Here is a 10,538-nt window from a genome sequence, read left to right on the forward strand (position 1 = left end):
TACCCTTTCCCCCCTCTTTTATTGCAGTATTGGTTATAATACCACTGAATGTCTTTTACTGTGGGAATTTGACTGCTGATTTTATTGAATGTTGTCAGCCTGTCTTAGCCAGGGGAACGGTGGCCTATAAATCAAAATATAAATAAATATGTACAATTTTCTAATGGATAATGCTTTATTGTGCTTAGTGTTGTTACGGAGTATAGTGGGAATAGGCAGCCCATTTCTGTATTTTCAGTTCATGCTAATTATTTGTAAGGCTTACCTTTATTTCTGATCATCTCACTACCTTTAATACTAAATGACTGTCATAATATAAAATTAAACGTGATCATGTTTTAAGATTGTATCTCAAGATGCAATTCTGTTTATGCCAGTGAAAGATTTCTTTTTTGCCAATCATAATGCTATTATTAGTGTGAGGTACTAAAACAAAAATCACAACAAATACATTATTGCATTTAAACCTTTAACATATTTAAGCACTTCCTGGTAACGCCTCCTAGGAAAATCTGAAATGGTTTTCTTGTACTATATTGAATTCCCCTCAGTTCTACCTTCCCCTCTTGTACAAAACGTTCAGAGGATTTCAGTTAACCCTTCTTACTTATCAAGTTAACCAGAATTTCATAATAATGTCTGAGAGAGAATTCTGCACAACTACTCCATTTTATGCAGCATGACATAAATGCATATTAACTTGGACCACTGTAGAAAGTACAAGAAAAGTACTTCTTATGAAGAGCTGCTTCAGTTTTCCTAGAGCGTAAGGAAGATAATTCTACCAGGTTCAATGGGGCTTAACTGAAGCCTATAAAACAGAACAGAAAGTTAGCCAAAGTTCAACCTCAAAATTACTGGGAAGTTTGTTAGATAGGCCTCATTAAATTAGACTACCTGAGAGGCATAACAAGAGCACTGTCAAGGTTTGTTCTGTTCCTCCTCCAAATAATGTTTTATGTTCTTAAAATGAAGCTCATAAAACAGAACATTGCTTTTTAGGACCTGCTTGTCAAAAATTTGGGCAGAGCTGATGATCTTGATATGGTTTATTCTGTGTTTCAAGATTGTTATTAGTACATGTTACTGTATGTATGAATATAAAAGTTTTCAAGGAAAAGCTAATTTCACACACCCCATGTTTATTTCTATTTAGACTTCTGTGAAGGATTTAATATATTTTAGTAAGCCTATCAGATTTGCTACAGGCATAAAGTCCTAAGGACCCAAAATTCTGCTGTAAATCACACAAGTTTTCCATGAACATCATACTATAGTATAACAAAATATACCCTGTGTATGAGTACACCAAGAAAAAAACTATATATTTTCATACCCAGGGTTCGGAGGACTTTTTCCATAATACCTTACATTCATATAAAGACATTGCTTGTTTGGGATTTAAATCTACGTGGCCTTTTGAGTTCCAGTGTTTCAGGACCATCACATTCAATGATGTATGTATTGAAGGTTCTGGGGGAAGCTGTATCAAGATAATGACACCAAATATTCACAGAGCAAAGTCTAATCTAGTCTACCACCCCTCCCCCAGTTTTCAAATGAATTGGATCAATGGGTTTAATTTAATTTCTTCCTTACTATACATGTTTTATTGGTGATGGCAGCATCGTCAGGCAGCTGAAAAGGGATGGCAGCTGTGACAAAGTAGTCTAATCATGCAAGAAAGAAATGTAATTGCAGAAGTCAGACATATCCAAACAACTTGCTGAAAAATGGGCTTGTTCTTTGCAACTGGTGAACAAGATATGAAACAAACTGGGAGTTGATTGAGCAGGACTAATCCAAATGGGGACTGAAGGGTCCTAATTTAATAGTACAAGGATCCTTTACTTCCCATTTATCCAGCACTGTTTGTACTTCCATTGCTCCCCACTCATTTCCAGTTTAAGAGCACATAAGGTAGAAACAGCAGCCAGAACAACCAATTGCAGCAAGGTAAGTTGTGAGCATCTCTTACCTAACAGGGCATACACATAAATTGGATCTTACATTTGAGTCTTACAAAGTTGAATGGAGTGAGGAGAGCTGTGGCTACTTATACCGGCATTGTATTTTAGAAACAGTTATTTTCGTCTGTCTTCTCTTCACTTCTGCCAAATGGCAAAGCAGTACAGTAGGCGTCTCCTCTTTCCAAAATGTTACACACGATTGCAAGCCATGTAAAACTGTTTCAAAGCTGACTCTGTTTTTTAAAAATCTGCCAGGTACGCTGGCACAGTACTTCAAATCCTCCATTTCCCCCCTTCTTTCCTTTTTCCTTGGCAATGGCCCTGTGAGGAAGGTTAAGCAGAGAGATAACAGCTTGCTGATGGCTCTCTAGGAAGCTTTCATAGATAAGCAGAATATGTATCCATAGAAATAGCCTAAATGCTGCTATAACTGGTCTACCTTTTGTATTTTAACGTCTTCTAAGAATGGTGAAAGACTTGTAGGCTTTGTCTGCAGAGAATTGCTGTCCTTCAAATAAATGCACTTCCTTTCAAAAACTATGGTTATAGCAGCAGAATGCAAACTTTGAAAACCTCTCTTGAATTGTAACTTTAGCATTAGGCACGATGTATTCGTGTTTTCAATCCTAATCAATCGATTGTTTTGACAGAAAAAATGGTTAGTTGCATGGATGTTAAGTATTTTTTTTCCTTTTAAGTTTCTTATTTTGAGAGAATAGGTGCAAAGAGAATTATTTTCTTGTAAAACAAATCTGTTTTCTTACATAAAACATGTGCAAAAAAATCAGACAAAAATCAGATTTGGGTAGATTGAAACCAAAAAGTTTCAGTATTCCCAAATATTCCTGAATCCCCATGCCAGTGTGGGTTTTTCCCTGGAATCTGAAAAAAATTGCTCCATTATAGCTTATGGGGAATCTTCAGAGGTGGGATCCAGCAGGTTCTCACAGGTACCCAAGAGTAGGTTACTAATTATGTGTGTGTGCTGAGAGGGGGTACTAATTGGTGATTTTGCCATGTGATTTTTGCCTTAGTTACTCCCCTCCTCTCAGCAGTAGTGTGCAGAACTTGAAGCAGCCTAGCAGGAGGTGCACTGGTGTGCGTGGCAGCCTGCGCCTGCATGCATTCGTTTCCTGCCCAAGGACCGGCGCAGTGGCTGTGTCCTTGCCACAGCCCCGCCCAGGAATGCCCCACCCCGTCGTGCCTGGCCACGCCCCATCATGCCCCGCCCAGCCCCATTGGCACTATGCCACAGTTTGAATCCCACCACCAATGGGAACCTGTTACTAAAATTTTTGGATCCCACCACTGGGAATCTTTCCAGGGCTTTGGATCCCCTGGAATTAAAACTGAACTCCAAACCACAGAGCTTTGTCCCCCTGGAGAAAACAGCTGCTATGAAGGGTAGACTATTTGGTACTATACTTTCCTAAGGTTTCCTAGCTCTCCAAATTCTTCCTTTCTCACACTTCACCTCAAAATGTCCAGGAATTCCACAATTTGGATCTAGCAACCCTAGCAAGGCCTTATCTCCCTCAAAGGCTGAAATAGGCTTGGAAAGAACCCTGCCTCCTTTTCCTTCCACTGCCTTTTACTGATAGAATCAAACCTGTAATCTGTGGTTGCCACTGGGGGAATTCATTGCTTAAAACTACAGGTACTCCCTTTTTAAGAATTTCAGATTTTTTTTTTTGCAAACTTGGGTCATTTTTAGGCTTGTAGAAGGATCTGTCTTGTCCATTCTTCTCCAGATCACAGAGATCAGTTCTTTTGGGAAAAAATGGCAGGTTTGGTAGGTGGTCGATATGGTATCACATCATTACCAAATTCCTTCCCCTCTCCAAACTGTGCTCTCCCTGGACTACATCCCGAAATCTCTGAGAATTTCTCTACTCAGAACTTGCAGTCATATATTTAAACTGTTCATTCTAATAAAGACAAGCTGGGCTGTGTAAAGGAAGCCCTTCTGGGACTTTTCAAAAGAGGGATGTGCATGTTTGTCCAACCATGCTGAGAAAACATCCTGAGTGGGAGGTTGATTCCAGGACAAAGATAGAGAGGGAATGGCAAGACAAAAAATTTATCTGCCGGATTATTCTTCTTCTTTCAAATGGAAAATGTAAAGTCCAACACTGCTGGAATTGGCCACTAAAATGGAACCAATAATGGAAGAATCTGGCATTCTTCCTAAGTGTAACTACAATGAAGATAGAAAAATAAGATAAATAGGGTTTTTGTTTTAATCAATGACTTTATTTTTAAAGGTGTATGGTTTGGGTTTGTTATTGTTCATGTCAGCCCAAAGTGTGTGAGGGGGTGCAAAATATTAGCAGAAGGATATGATTTTCTCTTGTGCAACACATACCCCCCCACACACAAAAATAAGCATTAATAATGTTTAGCACAAGGTGTTAATTTTGAAAGTTTTTTTGAAAACTTGTTTTTATGTTGTGCTGGATAGCTGTTGTGTTTTGACTTTCCTTCTGAAAACCAAGGAAAAAATTACGTCAGCAGTTTTTCATTAAAAAGTGAGGATTTTCTCTGATTAAAACATTTTTTAAAAAATGATTTACACGTTCACCCAGGTTCTGAAAGCAAGGGAATTATAAATTAAAATGGTCATCTTAACTGTCACACTATGCATACAGTGAAGTAAGGGTTTGCATCATTTTTGTGTGGGGTTTTTTTAGGTATAACAGACCTGAAATCTTTTGAAAAAGTTGAAAAAGCTGGACCCCTATACCAGGATGGGTTTTGCCCCTGGCTTTTTCTTAATTTAAAAATGTTCAGGTCTATCAAATCTGAACTCAAAAAAATTCCAAGCCACATCCAAAGTCCACATAGGTATCACATGGCAAACAGACTGTAAAATCAAGAGGAAACTTTGGGTTGATTGGAAAGGCCGTTGTGACTATGAAAGCTGCTAGACTTTACTGCTGGGAGATGGATAAAGATTCTTTAACGCTGGGAGATGGATAAAGATTCTTAGGCTTGATTTAAAAAAAGATCAGCAAAGTATAAGCAATGTAATAAAAGTCTGGTGGGGGGATAAATTTCTACAACAGGTCTCACAATTCCTGATCTCCATACTCTCCTCAGCCTTCAGCTTTGCTGGTCTCTTGGTATTTCTACTGTGAGAGGTTCATAGCAGCAGCAAATTAGGTTCCTGAAGCTGCAATCCTATGATAACTTTCCCAGGCATAAAGTCCACTGAGCAAAATTAGATTTTCTTCTGAGTAAACCAGCACTGCAGTACTCCCAAACTGACTGACATGCAGAGACTCTCTTTCCTTGCTCTCTCTTTCTTCTCCTCTCTTCCTTGGCATTTCAGCTACTGTTTCAGCAGCATCCAAGATGCCAAAGTATACCCTGGGTAAATAGAGTTCCCAGGGTTCCTGACATTAAGATTTATACACAATCCTCAAGTAGCCCATGAGCCTCTGAGTAAATATTTATTTATGCATTATCTGGTCCATGTTTTCAATAACACTTAAATTAAATTCCCAGAATTTTGTGCAACAAAGTTACTAAAGCTGTTTTCAGATTATAAAAAATAGGTCAGCTCCTCTCTCTCTCTCTCTCTTTTTTAAAAAGAGTTAATATTTGGGTAATTATGCTACTGAAAAAGTCTCATAAGTGTTTTACCTTCGATGCTAGCAGATGTTGCTCAGTAAGACAGATTTTGTAAATGTGATTTGCTTTTTTCACAAGTGGCCTACTTTTAGAAAATAGTAATGCTTCTAAGATCCAGTTTGTTAGGACAATGAAAGTTTCCTAAATATAAATCATTAGCTTGGACAACAAATATTTTTAACTCAAACATTGATTAATTCTTCTTTAAGGCACTTTAGCTTCACAAATACTGGTATGAAAAAAGGCAATGAACTTGGAAGGCACAACTGATAAAAGTTTTTTAAATATCTAGATCACTTGAGTTTTTCTCTGCCGGTCCACTGGTGTGCTAAGTTCCTTCTGAGGTTAAATAGCTGCTGCAGTAATTCATCTAGTTGCATAAAACTATGCATATTTTCAAGAGCTATAAAGTGTTCCTTTGTCCAGGGAGCAAGGAAGCAGAAGGAAGAAGACAAGGAGGAATTTGAATTTATACTGTGATTTTCTCAACTGTAAAGAGTCTCAAGGTGGCTTACAAACTCCTTCCCTTCCTCTGTTCACAACAGACACCTTGTGAGATTGGTGGAATGGAGAGAGTGCAAAGAGAACTGTGACTAGCCCAAGGTCACCCAGCAGACCTCATGTGGAAGAGTGGGGAAACAAACCTGGTTCGCCAGATTCGAGTCTGCCACTCATGGGGGGGATTGGGGAATGAAACCTGGTTCTCCAGATTACAGTCCACCATTCTTAACCACTACACCATGCTGGAAAGCACACATCTACACAGTCAAGATTACAGGTTGTTAGTTACCCCAAGGTAGCAAACTAAATAAAGTTTTCCATCTTCAACAAATTATGGATTTCTACAGTTGGATCCCATTGTTGTCAATCTTGTGCTATTTCTTAAAAGAGATACACCCAGCTGGCTGCATCAAGATAGGCAGCATGAGGGATTTAGCATTGTTAGAAGTGGAAAGTAAGCTGCATTAAAGCACTAACCATTTTCAAGAACCATCAGCCTTACATAGTTCTAAGCCCATGCAAGTTACTGAACTCAGAAGGGTGTAACTTTGCACTGGAAGAGTTCTTCTTGGGCTGTGCCAGTTAATTTAGATTAGCATGGTGCATGTCATAAGTATTCATTACAAACACAATGCTAAGACTATTTACTTAGGTACTTTGCTTTCTGTGGTACACAGTCTCCTTTGTTAGTTAGCTTCATGTTGGTCTGCAGTAGAAGAGCAAGATAACCATTTTGGTCTGCAGTAGAAGAGCAAGATTTGAGTTTAGTAGGACCGTGAAGACCAACAAGACTTTCAGGGTATAAGCTTTTGAGAGCCAAAGCTCCCTTTATCAGGTATCCGATGAAAGAAGCTTTGGCTCATTCCGCACACGCAGAATAATGCACTTTCAAGCTGCTTTCAGGGCTCTTTGAAGCTGTGCGGAATGGCAAAAACAGTTGTGAAAGCAGCTTGAAGGTGCATTATTTTGCGTGTGCGGAATGAGCCTTTGACTCTTGAAAACTTATAACCCCCAAATCTTGTTTAAGGTGCTCCTGGTCTTCAACCTAGCTCTTCAGTTCATTAGGTTAACATATTAGAGTTAAACAATTGTCTCACAAAGTCCAGTGCTATGGACAGAGGTGTGTGAGTTGGTAGTATGATTTTCATCCTCTAAGTCATATTGCATTCTTGTACCTTTAGAAATGCCACCACATTCTTCTATATCCATTGAAATCAATAGACTTATAACACTATAAAGCTCCTAAAGTAAAAGGATATTACACAGCATAAACTTTACTACTTTCATATGTATTCAGTCTTCTGTGGTATGCAACTGGCAACTCTAAATACTACCAGTGTAGTAAATAGTAGAAGTAATAACGTGCCCATTTGCCAAAGGGAATCTTTAACTGATGTAATAGTAGGACTAATAGAAACAGCTCCAGTGATAATAGGGGCAAAAACAATATTAATCTTTTTGGAAGACAAGTGTGATACCCACACATTTTGACTCTGCATATAAATAATCATAGGATTGTACAACCAAAAGTTAATTTTCCATTAGCACTGACAGAAGAACCTGAGTTAGCAGAAGATGCTTGCATTGATGGAATATACTGTCATTAGTTGAGCTGAAGAAGCCTGGTGTAATGGTTAAAGTGTTGGACTAGAAGATGGGAGACCAGGTTCAAATTTCCACTCACTCCATGGTAACTTGTTGGGTGCCCTTAGGTCAGTCACACACCCTCAGCCTCAACCCTGGCAACTATTTGGATGGGAAACCTCCGAGGAATACCAGGGGCATGACACAGAGGTTGGCAATGGCAAATTGCCTCTTGCCTTGAAAATCCCACTAGTCTGTTGAGCTGAGTGGTAAGATACAAATACTGTTTCTGTCTCCAGCAAATCTCAGCCTTCCTACTTCCGTCTTGTGACACAGAAGCAGTGGGAACTTATTTGGTAGCGTTGATGAGAATGAAGAAACAGCAAGTAGAACGTACACACAGTTCTTCTCCAATCCGTGATACAATCCAAATTAACTGAAAAAGCCTGTGCAGATTGTGGAAAAAAAACATTTTAATTTGAATTCTATATTGGGAAAGAAAGGAAATAATAGTCCCCCTATACATTTTAATGAGTTGGAATAAGATGCATTCCTTTACAAGAAGACCAACCCTCATTAGTATAATACTATAGGAAAATATATATTAAATAAAAAATATGAAGTGAGACTCAGTTGATCTAAAGGAGCATGCCACATCTATTGTGAGGCTACTAACTTACCTTCACGGTTCTTGCAGTTTTATGAAATAATTATTTCTCTCCAAGAGAATGCCTAATGAAACTGGCAGCCTTACCGGGATTTCAAAAATGGTCATCCAAAAGTTTGGTCTCTGGAGTGCTAATACACAAAACAGCATCAGTCATTATAACTAATAATACCAAAAAAAAGCTCCTTGATCAATATGTCTGTGTATGTGCATTTGTTCAAAAGCATTTTAATAAGATTTTGATATTTGTTGTCATGCATCACAGTCACCCTTTCTCTCATTTGCAGATAACTGCTATTTCTGGAATTACTTTGGAGAATGCCAGGCTCCACTCTGTTATGACAAACAGCAGGCATCTAATAACTTTCTGTTTTTTAAATTACTCTCTCAATATTTCCTAATTGAATCTCTCTCCTTACCTCCTGTGTTACATTACAATAATGCCCCATTAAATGTGTGGGAGACCCAGTAGCAGATAACTTTCCTAAACTGCCTTCCATCTTCTTTCACTGTCTCATTTCCCTACTTTGTTTCTTATCCATGATTTTTCCAGGTTGACACCTCTTCTGAACTATTACCCCTCCAACTTACAAAATTAGCATAACCTGGTTATATATTTTACCAGAAGGAGTAGCTGTGTAGTTATTGCTATGACCTTAGATTATTTCTATTTGATACATTTATTTCTTATCTGGAGAAGCAGTGCCCTGTGAAAGCTGAAGTTACATATTATATTTTTCAGGGGAAAAAAGAACAGTAATTTTTAAAAAATCCATTTTCCTCAGTAACCATATCAATGGAATATCGTTCCCTTTGACAAACATATCACACACCCATCATCATCTTTACAAAGTAAATAAAGATAAGCCTTTTTCTCAGGCCTTTCCCATACAATCTGGTTTCTCAACACTTTATTTTTGTGTGTTTTAAACTGCAAGCCTGATGACAGAAGTGTGGTCATAAAACAAAAGGGAGAAATATCTGGGCCTTTCGTACGATTTCTCGAATGTCAACAGTGGGCTCCTTGAATCCAAACCCAACAAATATGGCTTGGTTCCTATTATTCTCATCATTGGTCATAGTTAAATGCAAAAGTACAGCATTCTCAGGTTGAGCTGTGATTTACAAGCATTTTTGATGTGGGGAAATCTCCTTTACATTTTTATCTATTCCTTTTTCAAGGAGTTCACGTTGGTATGCATGAATTTCCCCTTCTCTTCTCATGAGATAGATGCATCTGAGAGGGAAGGGGGGAAAGGGGGGGGATATGTGTGACTAGGCCAAGGCTACCTGGTGGTGAATTTCATGGGTGAATGGGGGTTTGTGGCAGGGTCTCTTCAGCCCTAGTTCTTAGACATTGCTTCTAACAGTCAACTTTGAGGACTTCACTATAGGAAAGTGACAGAGGAAAAGTGAATTATTGTGAATTTGGCCTTCATATGATGAGATTACTTTTTTCTATACCCTGGCTTTTTTTAAAAAAAAAATATAAATGTTTAAAATAGCAACTATTTTATTTTTTATTTCTAATTTCCTAATTTTCAAAAAACATCTGATTACAGACAGTGGAAAACACTGCCGTAGATATGATGCAGAATTGCTTTGGATTTAACCTTTTTGATTCTTGATTTCTTTAAACTTTCTGGGTCATTTCTGAACAATTACACCATTTCATATGCCCTTTCGGTTAATAAATATTGACAGCAAAATGAAGAGATGAAATAAAATAAGAAGTCTGTACCTTTTCTAGGGTGGAGCGGGCAAATGTCACTAGATTAGAAATGTTCCTGATGCCGGAGCCTGCGCCAGCAGCTAGACTTTACCATTTGAGATGATTGCATCAAGTTCCACATCAACATCAGCATTCAGCACACCCCGTGACCTGCAGGAAACCATTCCATTTGCAAAAGGTCAAACATTCTTAGCCTTAAGCTTTTGAAATGAAGCAGAGAAAACAATTTCAGAGCTATTTACTACCCTGTTCTCTGACAGCTTTTGTCCTGGCTTCCTGTTAGAGATATTTGCTTTTATAGTCACAATCCTTTAAGTAAATATGATGCTTGTGGCTACAAAAAACCATTTGATTGCTTTCTTTGAGTCATAAAGCTTTTATCTTGCTTCTAAAATCATAAAGCCCAGTAGGCATTGCGATTTTCCAATGTTATTGACTGCTGTCCCTTCCA

The 10,538-nt window shown here is 38.2% G+C and overlaps 1 long non-coding RNA gene across 1 annotated transcript in view; it reads right to left on the bottom strand.

The window, feature by feature from the left end:
* LOC125439473 overlaps nt 1–10,173 on the bottom strand; it is a 71,076-nt gene extending 60,903 nt beyond the window's left edge. Inside the window, exon 1 of the long non-coding RNA XR_007245535.1 lies at nt 10,097–10,173. This is a non-coding gene — a long non-coding RNA (uncharacterized LOC125439473). The remainder of the gene's footprint in view (nt 1–10,096) is intronic.
* Nucleotides 10,174–10,538: the final 365 nt, after the last annotated feature.

Source organism: Sphaerodactylus townsendi, linkage group LG01, assembly GCF_021028975.2.
Source record: "Sphaerodactylus townsendi isolate TG3544 linkage group LG01, MPM_Stown_v2.3, whole genome shotgun sequence".
NCBI lineage: Eukaryota > Metazoa > Chordata > Lepidosauria > Squamata > Sphaerodactylidae > Sphaerodactylus > Sphaerodactylus townsendi.